The sequence below is a fragment of the Nanorana parkeri genome, unplaced genomic scaffold (genome assembly GCF_000935625.1).
Source record: "Nanorana parkeri isolate BGI_ZX_2015 unplaced genomic scaffold, ASM93562v1 scaffold157, whole genome shotgun sequence".
Lineage (NCBI taxonomy): Eukaryota > Metazoa > Chordata > Amphibia > Anura > Dicroglossidae > Nanorana > Nanorana parkeri.
The window spans coordinates 1727307-1742093 of NW_017306425.1; the positions used below are offsets into that span (position 1 = coordinate 1727307).

General features: G+C 40.3%; 1 protein-coding gene across 1 annotated transcript in view; it reads right to left on the bottom strand.

The window, feature by feature from the left end:
* CUNH3orf58 (chromosome unknown C3orf58 homolog) overlaps positions 1–14787 on the bottom strand; it is a 34365-nt gene that overhangs the window by 17805 nt on the left and 1773 nt on the right. The gene's annotated exons all lie outside the window — the stretch shown is intronic.

The following is a 14787-nucleotide window of genomic DNA, read 5'->3' on the forward strand; positions in this document are numbered from 1 at the left end:
CGGGCTTTCTTGTGCATCATCTTTAGAAGAGGCTTCCTTCTGGGACGGCAGCCATGCAGCCAATTTGATGCAGTGTGCGTCGTATAGTCTGAGCGTTGACAGGCTGACCCCCCCACCCCTTCAACCTCTGCAGCAATGCTGGCAGCACTCATACATCTATTTCCCAAAGACAACCTTTGGATATAAATGATCACTAATCCTTTTTAGGCTAGGTTCACACTTAGGCGATTTATCGTGCGTTTTGAGCCACACAAAACACATATCGCATTGTTAACACCTTTGCGGTTTGTCGCGCTGACAAAATCGCCTGTAATGCAAAAACGTAAAGGAGCTATTTTCGGGTGGCTGACACGTGGTTTGGGTCCCATAGACATGCATTGAAAACCACACAGTTTCTGGGGACAGGAACGATATTAGCCTTCAGCCATTAGCCTTCAGGAACATCTCCTGTTAGAAGAGAGACTAATGCTCCATTCACATACGCAGTTTGAGTTTCGCGTGGTTTGCACACTAACACCAAAATCTTTCACCTGCACGGATTCCGATTACTATAGCAGCGAACGTGTGGAATCTGAATCGCACTTGGACTATTTTGCGGGCCGCTGCAAAAGTCTGAACAATGCACATTAAAGTGCATAGTTTGTTTAGAGGGGCTCCTCGCGTATTCATACAGCCAAATACGCACAGACAACCGCTCCTGTGTGAATGGAGACTAAAAGATGATTATCTCCATCAACTAAACCCCAAACTTTCCTAAGAACTCTGGGATAAATACCATCTGGACCCACTGCTTTATTAAGCTTTAAGCAAGCTAGTTCATCTGTTACCCCTAGCGATGAACCTGCTCAGCTAAAACTAATCCAACTTGTTTGTTAGTGTTATCTACATCTGGAGAGACTGAACAGAAGTATTTTATGTAAATGGTTCGGTTTGTACATGAGTTTCAGCTTTTGTTCCCCCATTGGCAGGAGTGCAGTCTGCTTGTACTCATATGGATTAAATATTTCTCCAAAAAGAAAAATCCTTTGTTACGACGGCTAACAAAAAAAAAAAAAATATATATATATAGATTGATTTGCATATCTTTGAATATTTATGAGTCACACATTATTTCACATTGTTTAATATTTTTTGCACCATAACTATTGTATTTTATGTGTACGCTTGATAAACGGGGGTATACACACAGGTGTGTTGAAGTTGTTTTGTGATCTATTTGGAGATTAAACGGTCCGCTTTGACTGAACTTTCAAGCTCTCAAATGGCCGGTGTCAAAGCTGATCACATGTGCAGCACAATGGAATCCAAAATACAGCCTAAGATGACGCCTTCCTTGACTTTAATAAGGTTGTAGTTCCGCTTTACTACCGGTATTAATAAACTCTGACAACTGCCATGAAATGGCCAGTGGTAGGGATCAACTATGAAGTCAGTCTGATTAAACATAAAAACAAAAAATCAGAAAGTCCCAGATGATGCTTTTAAGACTCGTAAGAAATAGACATCCTATGGAGTCTGCTGTTAGAGAGGATATTTACTTTACATCACTTCCGCTGCTGGGAAAAGTAGAACTGCATCAAGAAAAAAAAGCCGGTGTTGAAGTGGCTCCAGTAATTTGTCGCCAAGTCACCACATCATTTTTTAGAGGCATTTGAAGCTAGCTACAGAATCACACGTTTTATCAGTTTTTCAACTTAAAGCTACACAGACATGCATTTGTACAGCAGCGATTAGTCAACCAACGGGGAAAACAAAACAGAAATCTGTAGAAGCTTCAACTCTTTACCTTGCTGGATTTTACATAGTCCTACAATACCACTAAATGCACCTGCTATTCACACCAAATCCGGACCAGACCCGCATGAGTTTCTGCACATGCAGTGCGTTTTTTCACATTTGACGCATTCCGGGCCGTTTATAAAAAAAAAACTAAAAAATAATAATAATTCAGCCTAAAAAAGGGCTTTCAGTGCGTCCCAGGGTGTTTGCATGCATTTTGGTGTGTTCGAGCAGAAAAAAAAAAAAATAGGGCAAGCTGCAATTCTTCCACATGCTCTGGAACTAAACACTGTGGTGTTAGCTAGAGCCCAAAATACCATTGGAATACATTAGATGCATTCAGTAACTGATCTGCTCCGCAATTGGTGTGTACAAGCCCTGAAATCTGCCAGTATCTAGTCGCCATTCATTTGAATACAGTTTGCGACTTCTTACATCTAATGACAATTTTAAACTACAGCCCTATATATGAACATCTGATAGTAATATGCCATATATATTCCCCTTATTACCATGCAGCATTTTAGCGTAGGGATCACTCTGCCCATCACATTTGGGTTAAGCAATCCTCTGCGCTGCATGTCACTTTGCACATCAGACATCTTCTTCTGCAAATAAGGTTCTTGATAAAGACTGGAGTTAATGAAATATGTGCTATGGATTAAATGACAGCTGTACAGAGCATTACAAAAGTTAGCTAGCAAACCAAAGACAGGACACCATGCTTTAATTATTCCAGTCTGTCAAATATACAGAGGATAATCTCTTCTGAGAACAGGGAGATCTCAGACAGCAGATGTCAAAGATTTGTACATTAGCTATAAAAGCTGAATCTATCATTTCTCATGCTGCAGGATTGTCAAGTGCTAGCAATTATAGGCAATAAACTCTGGTAAATTATGCAGATTGCAAATATTCAGAAAGCTTGATATACAAGATCAAATCGTTTTATCAGTGATCCCTTCAAAAGCTTGCAGATAATTCCCAACAACATCCAAAAGAAAAATATATAGTTTATAACATGTACAAAATTTTTTTCAACTGGCCATTCACCATGCACAGTGCCAACACAGTCTATTACTCTAATACAAATGATTGGCGATCATGTGCACAGCAATGTATCTCATTATTTAGGTACAATGTGCTCAAAACACTAAAGTATGAAACTCCCAAACAATTTTTCAATAACGAATCCAGAGATTAAATATATATAAGGTTGCCCAAAAGAGTATTTCTTTAAGTTTTTGCCCAAGCACTTAGGCCCCATTCACACCAAATATCTTAGGTGTGATTAAGGATTTAACTTGATGGACTAATGTCTTTATTCAACCTCAAATACTATGTAACTATGTAACACGTATTTGAAAAAATTAAAAAAACATAAAATAAAATACTCCAGACGCAAAGTGGTTAAAGAACTCCAGGATTTTGAAAATGTAACTGTTGCACGTTTTTCCACGCAGCAGTGACCACTCCTCTCTCCAGCTGTGGAATGTCCCTCGACATCCGTACATCTATTAGACCTGATAACATCACGGTTTATTAGACCATTAGAAACTAGGGTAGAAGAGGCTGCGGGGACATGTCTAGCAGTCAGGCAGGACAAAGGATCAGGTGAATATTTCTCATTTTCGCCCCCTAGACAAAACTAGCACTTAGCGCTTGTAGCACAGGGGTAACCCCACTGCAAGGGTTAATTGTTGGAAATCCTGGAGTTACGCTTTATGTTAAATAGCTACAGTAGATAAGGTGTGACAATTACATATGGCCATTAAATTTTCAAAAAAAAATTCAAGAGCCTGCTTCCTGATTTTTAACCCTTAGGTGACTGTCAGATTAGCACCTCCAGCATCATGTCTGACTACTTTTATTTGCAACTATTATTTGCATTGTGAACATTTGCTACAATGTAATCCACTAGAGAGTGCTGGCACACAAGCAAGCCTGAAGATTCTTTATTACAGAAGCAACATTTTGAAGTATCTTTAGTGAAGCTTTTTTTAATTTTGGAAAGAACAGAGAATGGCTACAATGCCAGTCTGGTATTTGCGGTCTGTACTTATGTTTAGACCCATTTTACGTTTAGCTCTGAGTACAGTTTAAAGTACGAGTACTACACGCCTGTTAGAGATTTCCATTCAGTCTCCACTGAAACCGTTGCATTGCGTGAACGCATGAGCTCCCATCCAAGTAGTGCAGCATTGATAGCAATGTCCTTCCATCTTGAAGGTCCATTCACACCAGATCTCCAGACCGTTTCCGGACCCAAAATGCATCCCAATGTATCCCTGCGCTATGTCTGGCCTCTGTTCATACCAGAGCAGTACGTTCCAGACAAGAAAAATACTGCATGTCTCATTTTGTCTGGAATGCATGGAAACGCATCACACCTGAAAGCTCATTTTAAGCAAAAAAGAGCTCCTGAACGTGGTAAAAATACAACAAAAAGCAATGCGCCGTGTTCCAGATCTGGTCTGGAAAATGGTGGGAAGCTGCCCTAAAAAGTTCCATATGACACTCCTGTTAAAAGATAATAAACTAAGCAATGTGGAACATAATCAGCTTTCTGACTGGAAAAGCCCAGTATACTCCCAGTCCAAGGCCACAAGCATTACATCTTTGAAATTCTTAAAATTATTTGTTTATAACCTGTAAGAAATAAAAAGTAGCATTTAAAATAAACTATTATATTTTTCTTTTGCTGCATTAATCCTCTCACCTCTGACTATTAACCACATGCAGAGAATAAAATTCGGACAAACATCAGTGATTGGGACTGTAAGCAGTGCTACTTTGCTATAATCCGTACTACAAATAGATGACTAGATGAAATTCAAAGCAACCAAGTACAGTAATCCCACACTAAAAGACTCACAAGATCTATGGCCAATAGACATCTGAACAAAGACCAATGCTGTCCAATCACATATTCATACAAATCCTTCAACAAATGCATACTTTACTATACAAACCAGGTTAGTAAACAAACACGATTCTAACAAGGACCAAGAGTCAATGTTTCTAAAGAACTGTTAAAAGTATCCCAGAAACAGATGATAAATCAGTTGACAATTTAACATTTACAGAACAGCTTCTAAAAGCCCCAGTCATTTTTAGGAAAGCAAGAGGTCAGAAAGCTTGAGTGATCGCTACTGTTGTCATCCAAAAACACCTGGCACCAGGACAGTCTATACTCCTATATATCCTTTCTACACAGCTCAAAGGAGGTCTAAAAGGAACCAGCATCACATTAGGTATTTAAAAACAAGCATTGTGAAATAAAAAGGTTTTGTAACTCCAAAATATGTTCTTACTTTGTTCTTACTTTTTAAAACACTGCAGCATAGCCTTCTTCTAAATAGCAGCTTCATGTAAGAACATGAGAAATGATAGATTACAAATAGCAGCTTCACAATACCTTGGGCCATATGTCACAAGCAGCTGCATTCCAGGCAATGGAAGAGGCTTTCAAAGTAGAAAGGTGGACAGGGATGTGGGCATGACATTGGTAAGGATGGGTGGAACTGTGAAGTAGTGAAAAAATAGTGCACTTGTATCTAAACACAGTGACTCTGAATGTGTGACTACAATGACAGATAACAGGAAGGCAGAATGAAATGTAAAAAAAAGGAAAAAAAAATGAAATGTTGACAAAAAGAAAATGTATGTGAATGTGGCTCGCAGCATCTATTTGGAGGTATCTATGGAGATAAATGCACAAAGAAATGTAAAGATACGGGGTCAGAGAGGGTAAAAACAATGGCATGCGGAAGCATGTTTATTTTTTTTTTTATGACTTCAGTGACACTTTAAACAAGAGTGCAACTCAATCATTGCTTAGGACTGTCAATGAGTCTAGAACTCTAGATGAATGCATGCCCAACAGCGATTGTATGCTAATCCAAGATGCAAAAGAAGAAGATCGAGACAGATGTAATCTTACCAAATAAAAAAACCCTAAATAGCTATTGAAACAATGATTTTCACAATAAAAGTATTATTTGTTCTGGTCATGTGCTTTATTAAAAGTGGCACAGGGTATAGAAGATGTAATTGATTCCTTACTGATCTGAGTAGAATATGTGTTCATCCAGTTTTTCTCCATCTTGTGATGAAAGAAACAATTACCAGACTCATGTTGGTCTATGGGGAGTCGGGTGTAAACTGACATGTGTCCATTTACATCAGATTACCTTGATCGGCCACAATCAGGTCTGCGGCAATGGAACTCTGTTCCCCCTTGGTTTTCCAGACCTGGCCGAGTCGGGGGGACGCACGTCCATTTAGACCCGGCTGCCCATAGACTAACACTGGGCATCAGATCCACCTAAAATGACAGGCATACCTAATCGCAATGTCCAGGTTAGTGGGCTCTTACATTTAGAAATGTACAACAGTTACATTTTGTTTCTATGTGTAGCCACTTTTAATCAACAATGCGTATCTGAATAAGTTTGGAACCAGGCTGCCATGATGCAATTAAAGATTTCATTATTTGCACAGAGTAAACTGTGCTGTCAAAAAAAAACAAGCAAAGGGTGGATACAAGTTTCAAGTCCAGGATACAATTTTAGGTAACCACAGTGAAGAAATGTGTAAAAACAAAAAACAGATGACTTTCCAGCTGCTGAGAAATTAAAAGTCCCAAGATAGCCTGAAAATGTGGGAAGATTAATGAAGACTGTATTACTGACAGAAAAGAAAAATAACTAGAAACATATTCCACAGAAAGTGAACAACTGAGCATGGCTGTTACACAACCCTGAGGCAAAGCATCTCATAATTGAAAGCAGCAAAATATTAGTACCAGTACTACAGGCAAAAAGCACTCCGGTCCTCGCCAAGCAAAAGATCACCAAGAACAAGTGTCCATGATAACAGTAATCTGCACACTGTATTTGCAGGTCACAAAAGAGTGGGAAAGAATAAAAATTTGTCAAGATTCTCAGAACGTGCAAAATCCACCATATACTGAAAAATGTATATTTATCCAACCTAAGGTATGGTATTAACTATCCTTCTGTCTGCTGAAAAAACATGGGAACAAAATCAATAATTCTCTCAAGCAACAGAAATAAAAACAGAAGGGAACAGTATTGTGTGTTCAAGTAGCAAATAGTAGGTTTGCCTGGAATTCACCTACATTTTAACAGAAGCAGCACATACAGAATGCCAGCAGGCTAGTTTCTAGCTTGTTAGATACCTGCTTGTCGCTACATTTCACACTTTCTAGCAAAGCAGGGGGACACAGTACACGCATATTCTTTTCAAGTATAAAATATGTAGCAACAATTCAATTTAAAGTAATTACTGGTAAACCAAAGCAAAGAAAATATTAGTTTTTGTATTACAAATGAAGAATAAGTTGTTGAAGAATGCCCGCTTACATCAAAGCAGAAACACAAGGTTTAAGACAGTGTTTAAGGAGAAAACTATGGGGTCAGTGTTTTTTCCCCGTAGTTCTCCTTAGGGTAACGGGAGGACACAAACTAGCGTCCTCCCATTACCCTAAGCTCAGTATACCGCCTGCTACAGCTCGCGGTATACCGAGACGCCGCAGCCGGAGCAGATCCCGACTTAGAAGACGGGATCTGCCCAGCTGCGTGAGTGACAGCTGGCTCTGCCTATCTAGAGGCAGAGCCAGCTGTACCCGCCCCCTCCACCGTCCATTCCGCCAGTCAGCGCTGGCAGATCGGAGCGGGGAGAGGGGAATCCAGCCCCTCCCCCTGTCACGGCAGAGAGCCGTGACAGGATCGAGAGGCGAGCGAACGCGGTATGTGTTCGCTCACCTCCCGATCTACTGAGCCGACCTGTGACAGTCTCATTGTCACAGGTCGGCTAGAACTATGAGGTGAGTGAAAAGCACTCCTCATAGTTCTCCTTTATGCTTTGTCACATGGTCAAATTTTTATTTGGTCATCAGCCATTACTAGCTTATTTTCAGTTTGTTCAAATTCAAAAAAAAAAAAAAGCGCTGCCGTTAGCTCAGATACAGTGAGGAAAATAACCATTTGATCCCCTGCAGATTTTGCAAGTTTGCCCGCTTACAAAGAAAGGACTATACTTTTCTTGTCATAGGTGTATTTTAAATGATAGAGACAGAATATCAACCAAAAATCCAGAAAAAAAACAGGATACAGATTTTTATAAACCGATTTGCAGTTCCGTGAGTAAAATAAGTATTGGATCCCCTACCAACCAACAATAATTCTGGCTCCTCCCACAGCCTTGCTATGTGGTACACAGATTAGTCCTGTCAATTTAGGAAGGTGCGCCTAACGACAACTTGTTATAGTATATATAAAAGACACCTGTCCACAGAATCTCTTTCTTCCATTCAAACCTCACCACCATGGGCAAGACCAAAGAGCTTTCAAACGACGTTAAGGACTGTAGAAGAAGATTGTAGCCCTGCACCAGGCTGGAATGGGCCACAAGACTGTCAGCAAGAAGCTTGGTGAAAGGGAAAAAAAACTGTTGGAGCGATTATTTGTATTTGAGGGAATACAAAATAACCATCAATCGCCCTCAGTCTGGAGCTCCATACAAGATTTCGCCTCATGTGGTAAGGATGATCATGAGAAAAGTGAGGGATCAGCCCAGAACTACACGGGAGGAGCTTGTGAATGATCACACGGCAGTTGGGACCAGTCACCAAACAAACCATTGGTAACACAATACACCGCCATGGATTGAGATCCTGCAGCGTCAGCGAGAAAGTGCTGCGGTCAGATGAGAAAAAAAAAAATCGAGCTCTTTGACATTAGCTCGACTCACCATGTTTGGAGGAAGAAAAATGCTGACTGACCCTAAGAACACCATCCCTACAGTCAAGCACGGAGGTGGAAACATTGTGCTTTGGGGCTGTTTCTCTGCTAAAGGTACAGGCCAACTTTGCCGCACTGAGGGGCCATGTATTGTAAAATCTTGGATGAGAACCCCCATAACACCGGAGATGGGTCTTTCAGCATGACAATGACCCAAAACATACCACCAAGGCAACAAAGCAGTGGCTCAAGTAGAAGCATATTAAGATCATGGAGTGGCCAGTCTCCAGACCTTAATCCTACATAAAATTTATGGAGGGAGCTGAAGCTTCGAGTTGTCAAGCGACAGCCAAGAAACCTTAAGGATTTAGAGAAGATCTGCTAGGAAGAGTGGACTAAAATCCCTCCCGAGATGTGTGCAAACCTGGTAACCAACTACAAGAAACATCTTACCTCTGTGCTTGCCAACAAGGGTTTCTCCACCAAGTACTAAGTCACGTTTTGTTTGGGGATGAAATGCTTATTTTACTCACTGAACTGCAATTCAATTTGTAGCATTTGTATCATGACCTTTCATTTCTTTGTAAGTGGGCAAACTTACAAAATCTGCAGGGGATCAAACAATTATTTTCCACACTGTAGGCTGATGCCATAGAATTACACTACTATTAGTACACAACTGTGCATCAGAAAGCAGAACCCCATGTGATAAGCATGTACCTAGCCTTGTGTCCTGTATTTCTACACTACAGGGTGGCTTTCTCCCTGGCTGAGCCTCCCTGGTGCCTGGCACACTGCCAGGCACAGTCTCCCTTGTGTCCAGAACACTCCATGCCCTGACACAGCCTCCTCTATGCTCAGCACTCTGCCTGGCAAAGGCTTCTGGGTGTTTACCCTGTGTGATCAGCATGCTCCCTGGCAGTGCCCCCCCGTGTGCTCAGCATGCTCCCTGGCAGTGCCCCCCGTTTGCTCAGCATGCTCCCTGGCAGTGCCCCCCGTTTGCTCAGCATGCTCCCTGGCAGTGCCAGGGAGCATGCTGAGCACACAGGGTAAACACCCAGAAGCCTTTGACAGGCAAAATCAAATTTGTAAAAAATTATGCTCAGCAACACCACTGCATCAGCACCCAATAAACAAAAAATGTAGGAGGCACGTGTGAACATTCCAGGTAGACTGGGGAGGCATGCAAGCATATGGTGTGTGTGTACACATTGAGAGGCTAGTATCTGTTCAGGTTGTATGGAGTGTGTAAGATGTGTATACGAGTTCATACAGTGTGAACATTAAGAAAGCACAGTACCTGAACTGGATAAACACATTTCTGAACTTATTTTTTTGTTGCAAGTAACCCACCACTGACAGAAATTACCCCACTATTTTTATTGTTATTATTCTGCCTTGATTTCGGTCGTCCGTTGTTAGTCATACTCATGTCACAATCTTTGTAATGTATTACTATAAAAGAGAAGTCTCCGCAAAACTAACAGTGTCCCTTATACTGACTGTGGGAGCTGCATTTCCTGTAGACAACTGGAAATTCTGAAGTTCGGATTACTCACAAATCCGGCACCAGTTGTCATGTACCTGCTGCTGCTGATCAGCCAACAGGGCTGCTAAACCCACAAACCACGGATTACCTGATACACATGTTCCTATTGTGGAGTTTGACCGGCTCACTAGTGACAACTCACATTTTCTAGTACCAGAGATGAAGTTGTAATATTTGCAGTTACTGAAAAAAACTATGCAGTATTGAAAGGAGTTCTGATTCTATACTGAGCAATAGCAGTGACCCAAAAGCACAAGAAACGGTTTCCATTAACTTACAAAGCTATCTCACAAGAACCTCCAAAAAAATCTACGTAAATCCAAGCTGCTCCAGCTTTCCGACTATCTCTAATGAATGACAGGCGTCTGGCAAGGAGGCTATGCCAATACCAGCCTTCAACATTATCTATTGGTAAAATGCATGCACTGCCAGCCTGGGACTGCAGCAATAGAGTAGTAGTGAGGCAGATTAATTTACAACATACAAGCACTTTATTGGCGTCAGAGATTTGTCTAGCCCAGACGTGCTCAACCCTTTTCATGTTGTGGTCCTAACATCAGCATATCATCTGCCTGGGACACCAGACTTTCTTTGGTCCCCAACCTATGCACAAGAGGTGAAAGGACTAACTATGCTTCATTGCCTTCTTTGCAACTTGGTCTTTGCCATTTGTATACGATTGTATAATATATTGCATGACTTCAAATAGATATAAATAATATAACTGATGAGTGCTTAACCAATCTCTGATTAGTTTGATTAGAACAGGAGTTGTTCATACAGTTAAACACACACAAAAAAAAACTTTTAATTTAAATAGTATATTTCCTGCTGCACTAATAGTGCAAACATAACTATCATAAAGCCACTCCACTTACAGCCTAACAACTATCTCTAGACCTACAATGTAAAATGAGAAAATACATTGTATTTTTTTTAAAGCCAGCAGAAAAACTAGTTGTGACTGAACCCACTTCTGATAATCCCCAAAACAGTGTCATCTGAAGTAAGAGCCCAGACAGCAGCCAATAAAAGTAGAACACCCTTATGATAACTAAAAGCTCTGACCAGCCCTTCTATGCCAACAGAGGCAGATCAGGATCAGACATTGAGCATTGGAAATTTGGGAGAAATCTTGCCAAGTTGGTTTCTGCACTGCTCATGATTTACTTGAACGCAGCAGCTAAAGTCTAACTGTGGAAGAACATTCCTAAACACAAACATATTTAGAGCTCCAACAAATCGATAAGTAGCATCTACCTGTGAATAAAACTACTAGTCCATTTACTCCAGGTTTAATAAAAATGGATTGCAATAAAACTGTTTCTCTTCCACTATATTACTTTGGAATTTTATAAAAGAAAAAAAAAAAGTAGGAAAAAAAAAACTGAACAGACGATGAGAATGAAATAAAATGTTTTCTTGTTTAAAAAGAATATAAGGAAAAGACTTTTAGTCACTTGACAGCAAATGAAATCACTACCATTCAACCAAGCCAATAATGTATAGCGAACGTTCCAAAATACACACAGATACAGACATATACCATGACCCAGCAGTGCCATCTACTGCACTCACTTCTTCCTGTCAATCCTGATAATCCAGAAAAATGGATTGCAACGTATCTGGGTCAAGACTGCATTACAAACAATTAAGACATTGAAATGTATGTACATGAACAGGATTTTACTAATTATTTTCCTAAATTAGTTTTGTGTTCTATTTCTGATATATAAAATCACGCACATGTATACTAAGCACTGTATATAAAAATATAGTATTACAAAAGGACTGCTAAAGCATAACTTTAAGTGTCTTGCAGATACTTATACATTATAATCAACAGCTCAAAACTACATTTTGCCTTTACTCTTATTAAATGAAACAGCTATGTTAGCCAACTAAATATACACAAACTAAAAATAACCACTAAACACACAGACCATAGAATTCCTGAGCCAGACAAATGTAAAATTCCTGAGCCAATCAGACAAAGATAGAAGACAGTACATCGTTCTTATGGAAGACGTTCTTGTAAATGCATTATGGGGGGATAAAAAAACCTTTTCTTCTTTAGGTGCCCTGACCACTTGCATTACTTGTTCAGTCACTTGATAAAAAAAAACAGAACATGTTCTAAGTGTAAGAGATCCGATCAGAAGAAATCGTAAGAAAGAAATCAGTCTTACTACACAAAAAAACTACCACTTCAAGCCAACTTGTAACTCCCTGACAGCGCTAGTAATTACAGCCAGCTATACCTCCCTGGCAGCAAACAGGCTTAACTGTGACTGTATTAAATCATTTATAGATCACTTGTCAATATACCAATCCTAACTACAGAAAGAAAACAGGCTGCAGCATTTCTTAGCAGGAGAGCAGAGATATCCCTCTCCACTGCAATTAATGTCATTGTAAAGGTTTTTGTACAAGCTACATTGAAACAACAAACAAGCAATGCACTTGAAAAATAGAAAAAAACAGTCTTCAGAGAAGCCGCTTTCTAGCAAGATGTGTATTATACACATTGTGAAACAGCAAAGGAAAGACATGAAGTCAAACCAGCATACATCTAATTAGGGCTGCAACAACTAATCGACATAATCGATTATAATCGATTATTGAAAAAGTTGTCAACTTTTTCAATAATCGATTAATCGGCTTCTGATCAGTTGGCCCTGTTCACAGCTCCACACGCTGTGCGCCGCACCTCCTCCCCACCTCACGCTCGCCGCTGCCAGACCCGCTTGCATCCACGCTCCACACGCCGCACCTCCTCCCCGCCTCACATTTCCTGCCCATCCACGATCGGCACAGGGACGCGGGGAGATGTAGTAAGGAGGAGCAGGTGTGGGGGGATGACAGCTGCTGATAGACAGGTCCGATCTCAGAAGCACGTTGCTGGAAGACTGCACTTTCCCACACATGGTGCTCTATAATGTATTGCTGGGATTTGTATTTCTCTATAGCTGATGGTACATTGTGCTGTATATTATACATAGGAATACAAATCCCAGCAATACATTATACACTGTATGTATAATGTACTATTGCTGGGATTTGTATTTCTCTATAGCTGATGGTACATTGTGCTGTATATTATACATAGGAATACAAATCCCAGCAATAATACATTATACAGCGCAATGCAGAATACCACCAGCTGTAGAAGAGTACAACAAATCCCAGCAATAATACATTATAAAGTAGTACAATGCTAAATACCACCAGCTATAGAGGACTACAAAACCCAGCAATAGTACATTATACAGTGCAATGCAGAATGCCGCCAACTATTATGTACTATTGCTGGGATTTGTTGTATTCTGCATTGTGGTGTATAATGTGCTTTTGCTGGGTTTTGTAGTCCTATATAGCCGTTGCCATTCTGCATGCATTGCTGTATAATTTTACACTTTCCATTTCACTATATTGCACACCACACTATCTTTTTTTTTTTTTCTTTTTTACTTCCACCGGTCCAAGCTTGCTCCTGTGATGGACTACAACCTCAATACAAACTAGTAGTCCATCACTGGAGCCATTTTTTAAACTTTATTTTATAGTTTATCCGATTAACCGATTAATTGAACTTAATAATCGGCTAACTAATCGATTTTGAAAATAATCGTTAGCTGCAGCTCTACATCTAATCCAGTGTCAGCTGCAGGAATACACATGACCAGGCAACAAAAAAGTTATTTCTATGAAGTCATCTCTGAGTGTTGCTGAAGAGAAGACCGAACACACCCACCACTGATATCAGAACAACAGGAACTGAAAACAGAGCTTGGATGTGCAGGAAAGTTTGAATGAATCCTTTGTAAACAAACCAGGGAGGAAAATGGAAACCTCCAGCAACAGCTTTCTTGAAGACCGACATTTACATTAAGGGGTAAAAAGAGGACCGACCATATGCTGGTTGTCAACCAGGAAAAAAAAGAATCCTTAGATGAATCTTGAACAAAAGAAACCAAGATCAGCTAGCACATGGCATGCTGGGACCTGTAGTTTCACATAACAAAGCCGTCCTGAGAGACATGGAGGCTGCTACTTCTCATTGTCACATCCTGGCTGTCATGTTTACCTTCTTCATTCAATACTCTGTGCCCCTTACCTGGTACAAGCACACAAACAAGGATGTCTGGCTTCATAGCAATACATACTTGTTGTGGCTGGTCAGAGCGATAACCAGACAACTATCACATTCAGAAGGGGCTCGTCAATACCAACACCCATGTGCCTCAGGAAAGGATACATTCAGATTCCGACATAACATACATCTATCATCTCCAACTCAAACAAAATAACACAGAGGAGGATTTATCAAAACTGGAGCAGACAAAATCTGAAACAGTTGCCCATGGCAACCAATCAGCATCCACCTTTTATTTTCTAGGTTTAACTGAACAAACTGAAGAGAGAAGCTGATTGGTTACTATGACCAACTGCTCCTGTCCTCATAAATACCTACATTATGTTTAGATGTTGATAGAGTGATGACAGGTTAGAACCCCTGGGAGGTCCTTATTGCTGTGTCTTCGTTAGGGACATTTAGGCCCTAAACTAGAAATCGGCCAACAAGGACATTACTCCCATGACAACTAAGAGGAGTTTGAGTCCAGGGGGCAGAAAGTGAAGGCAAATCTCCCTAAAAAAACAAAAGGCAAAAAAAAAAAAAAGGTTTTAAAC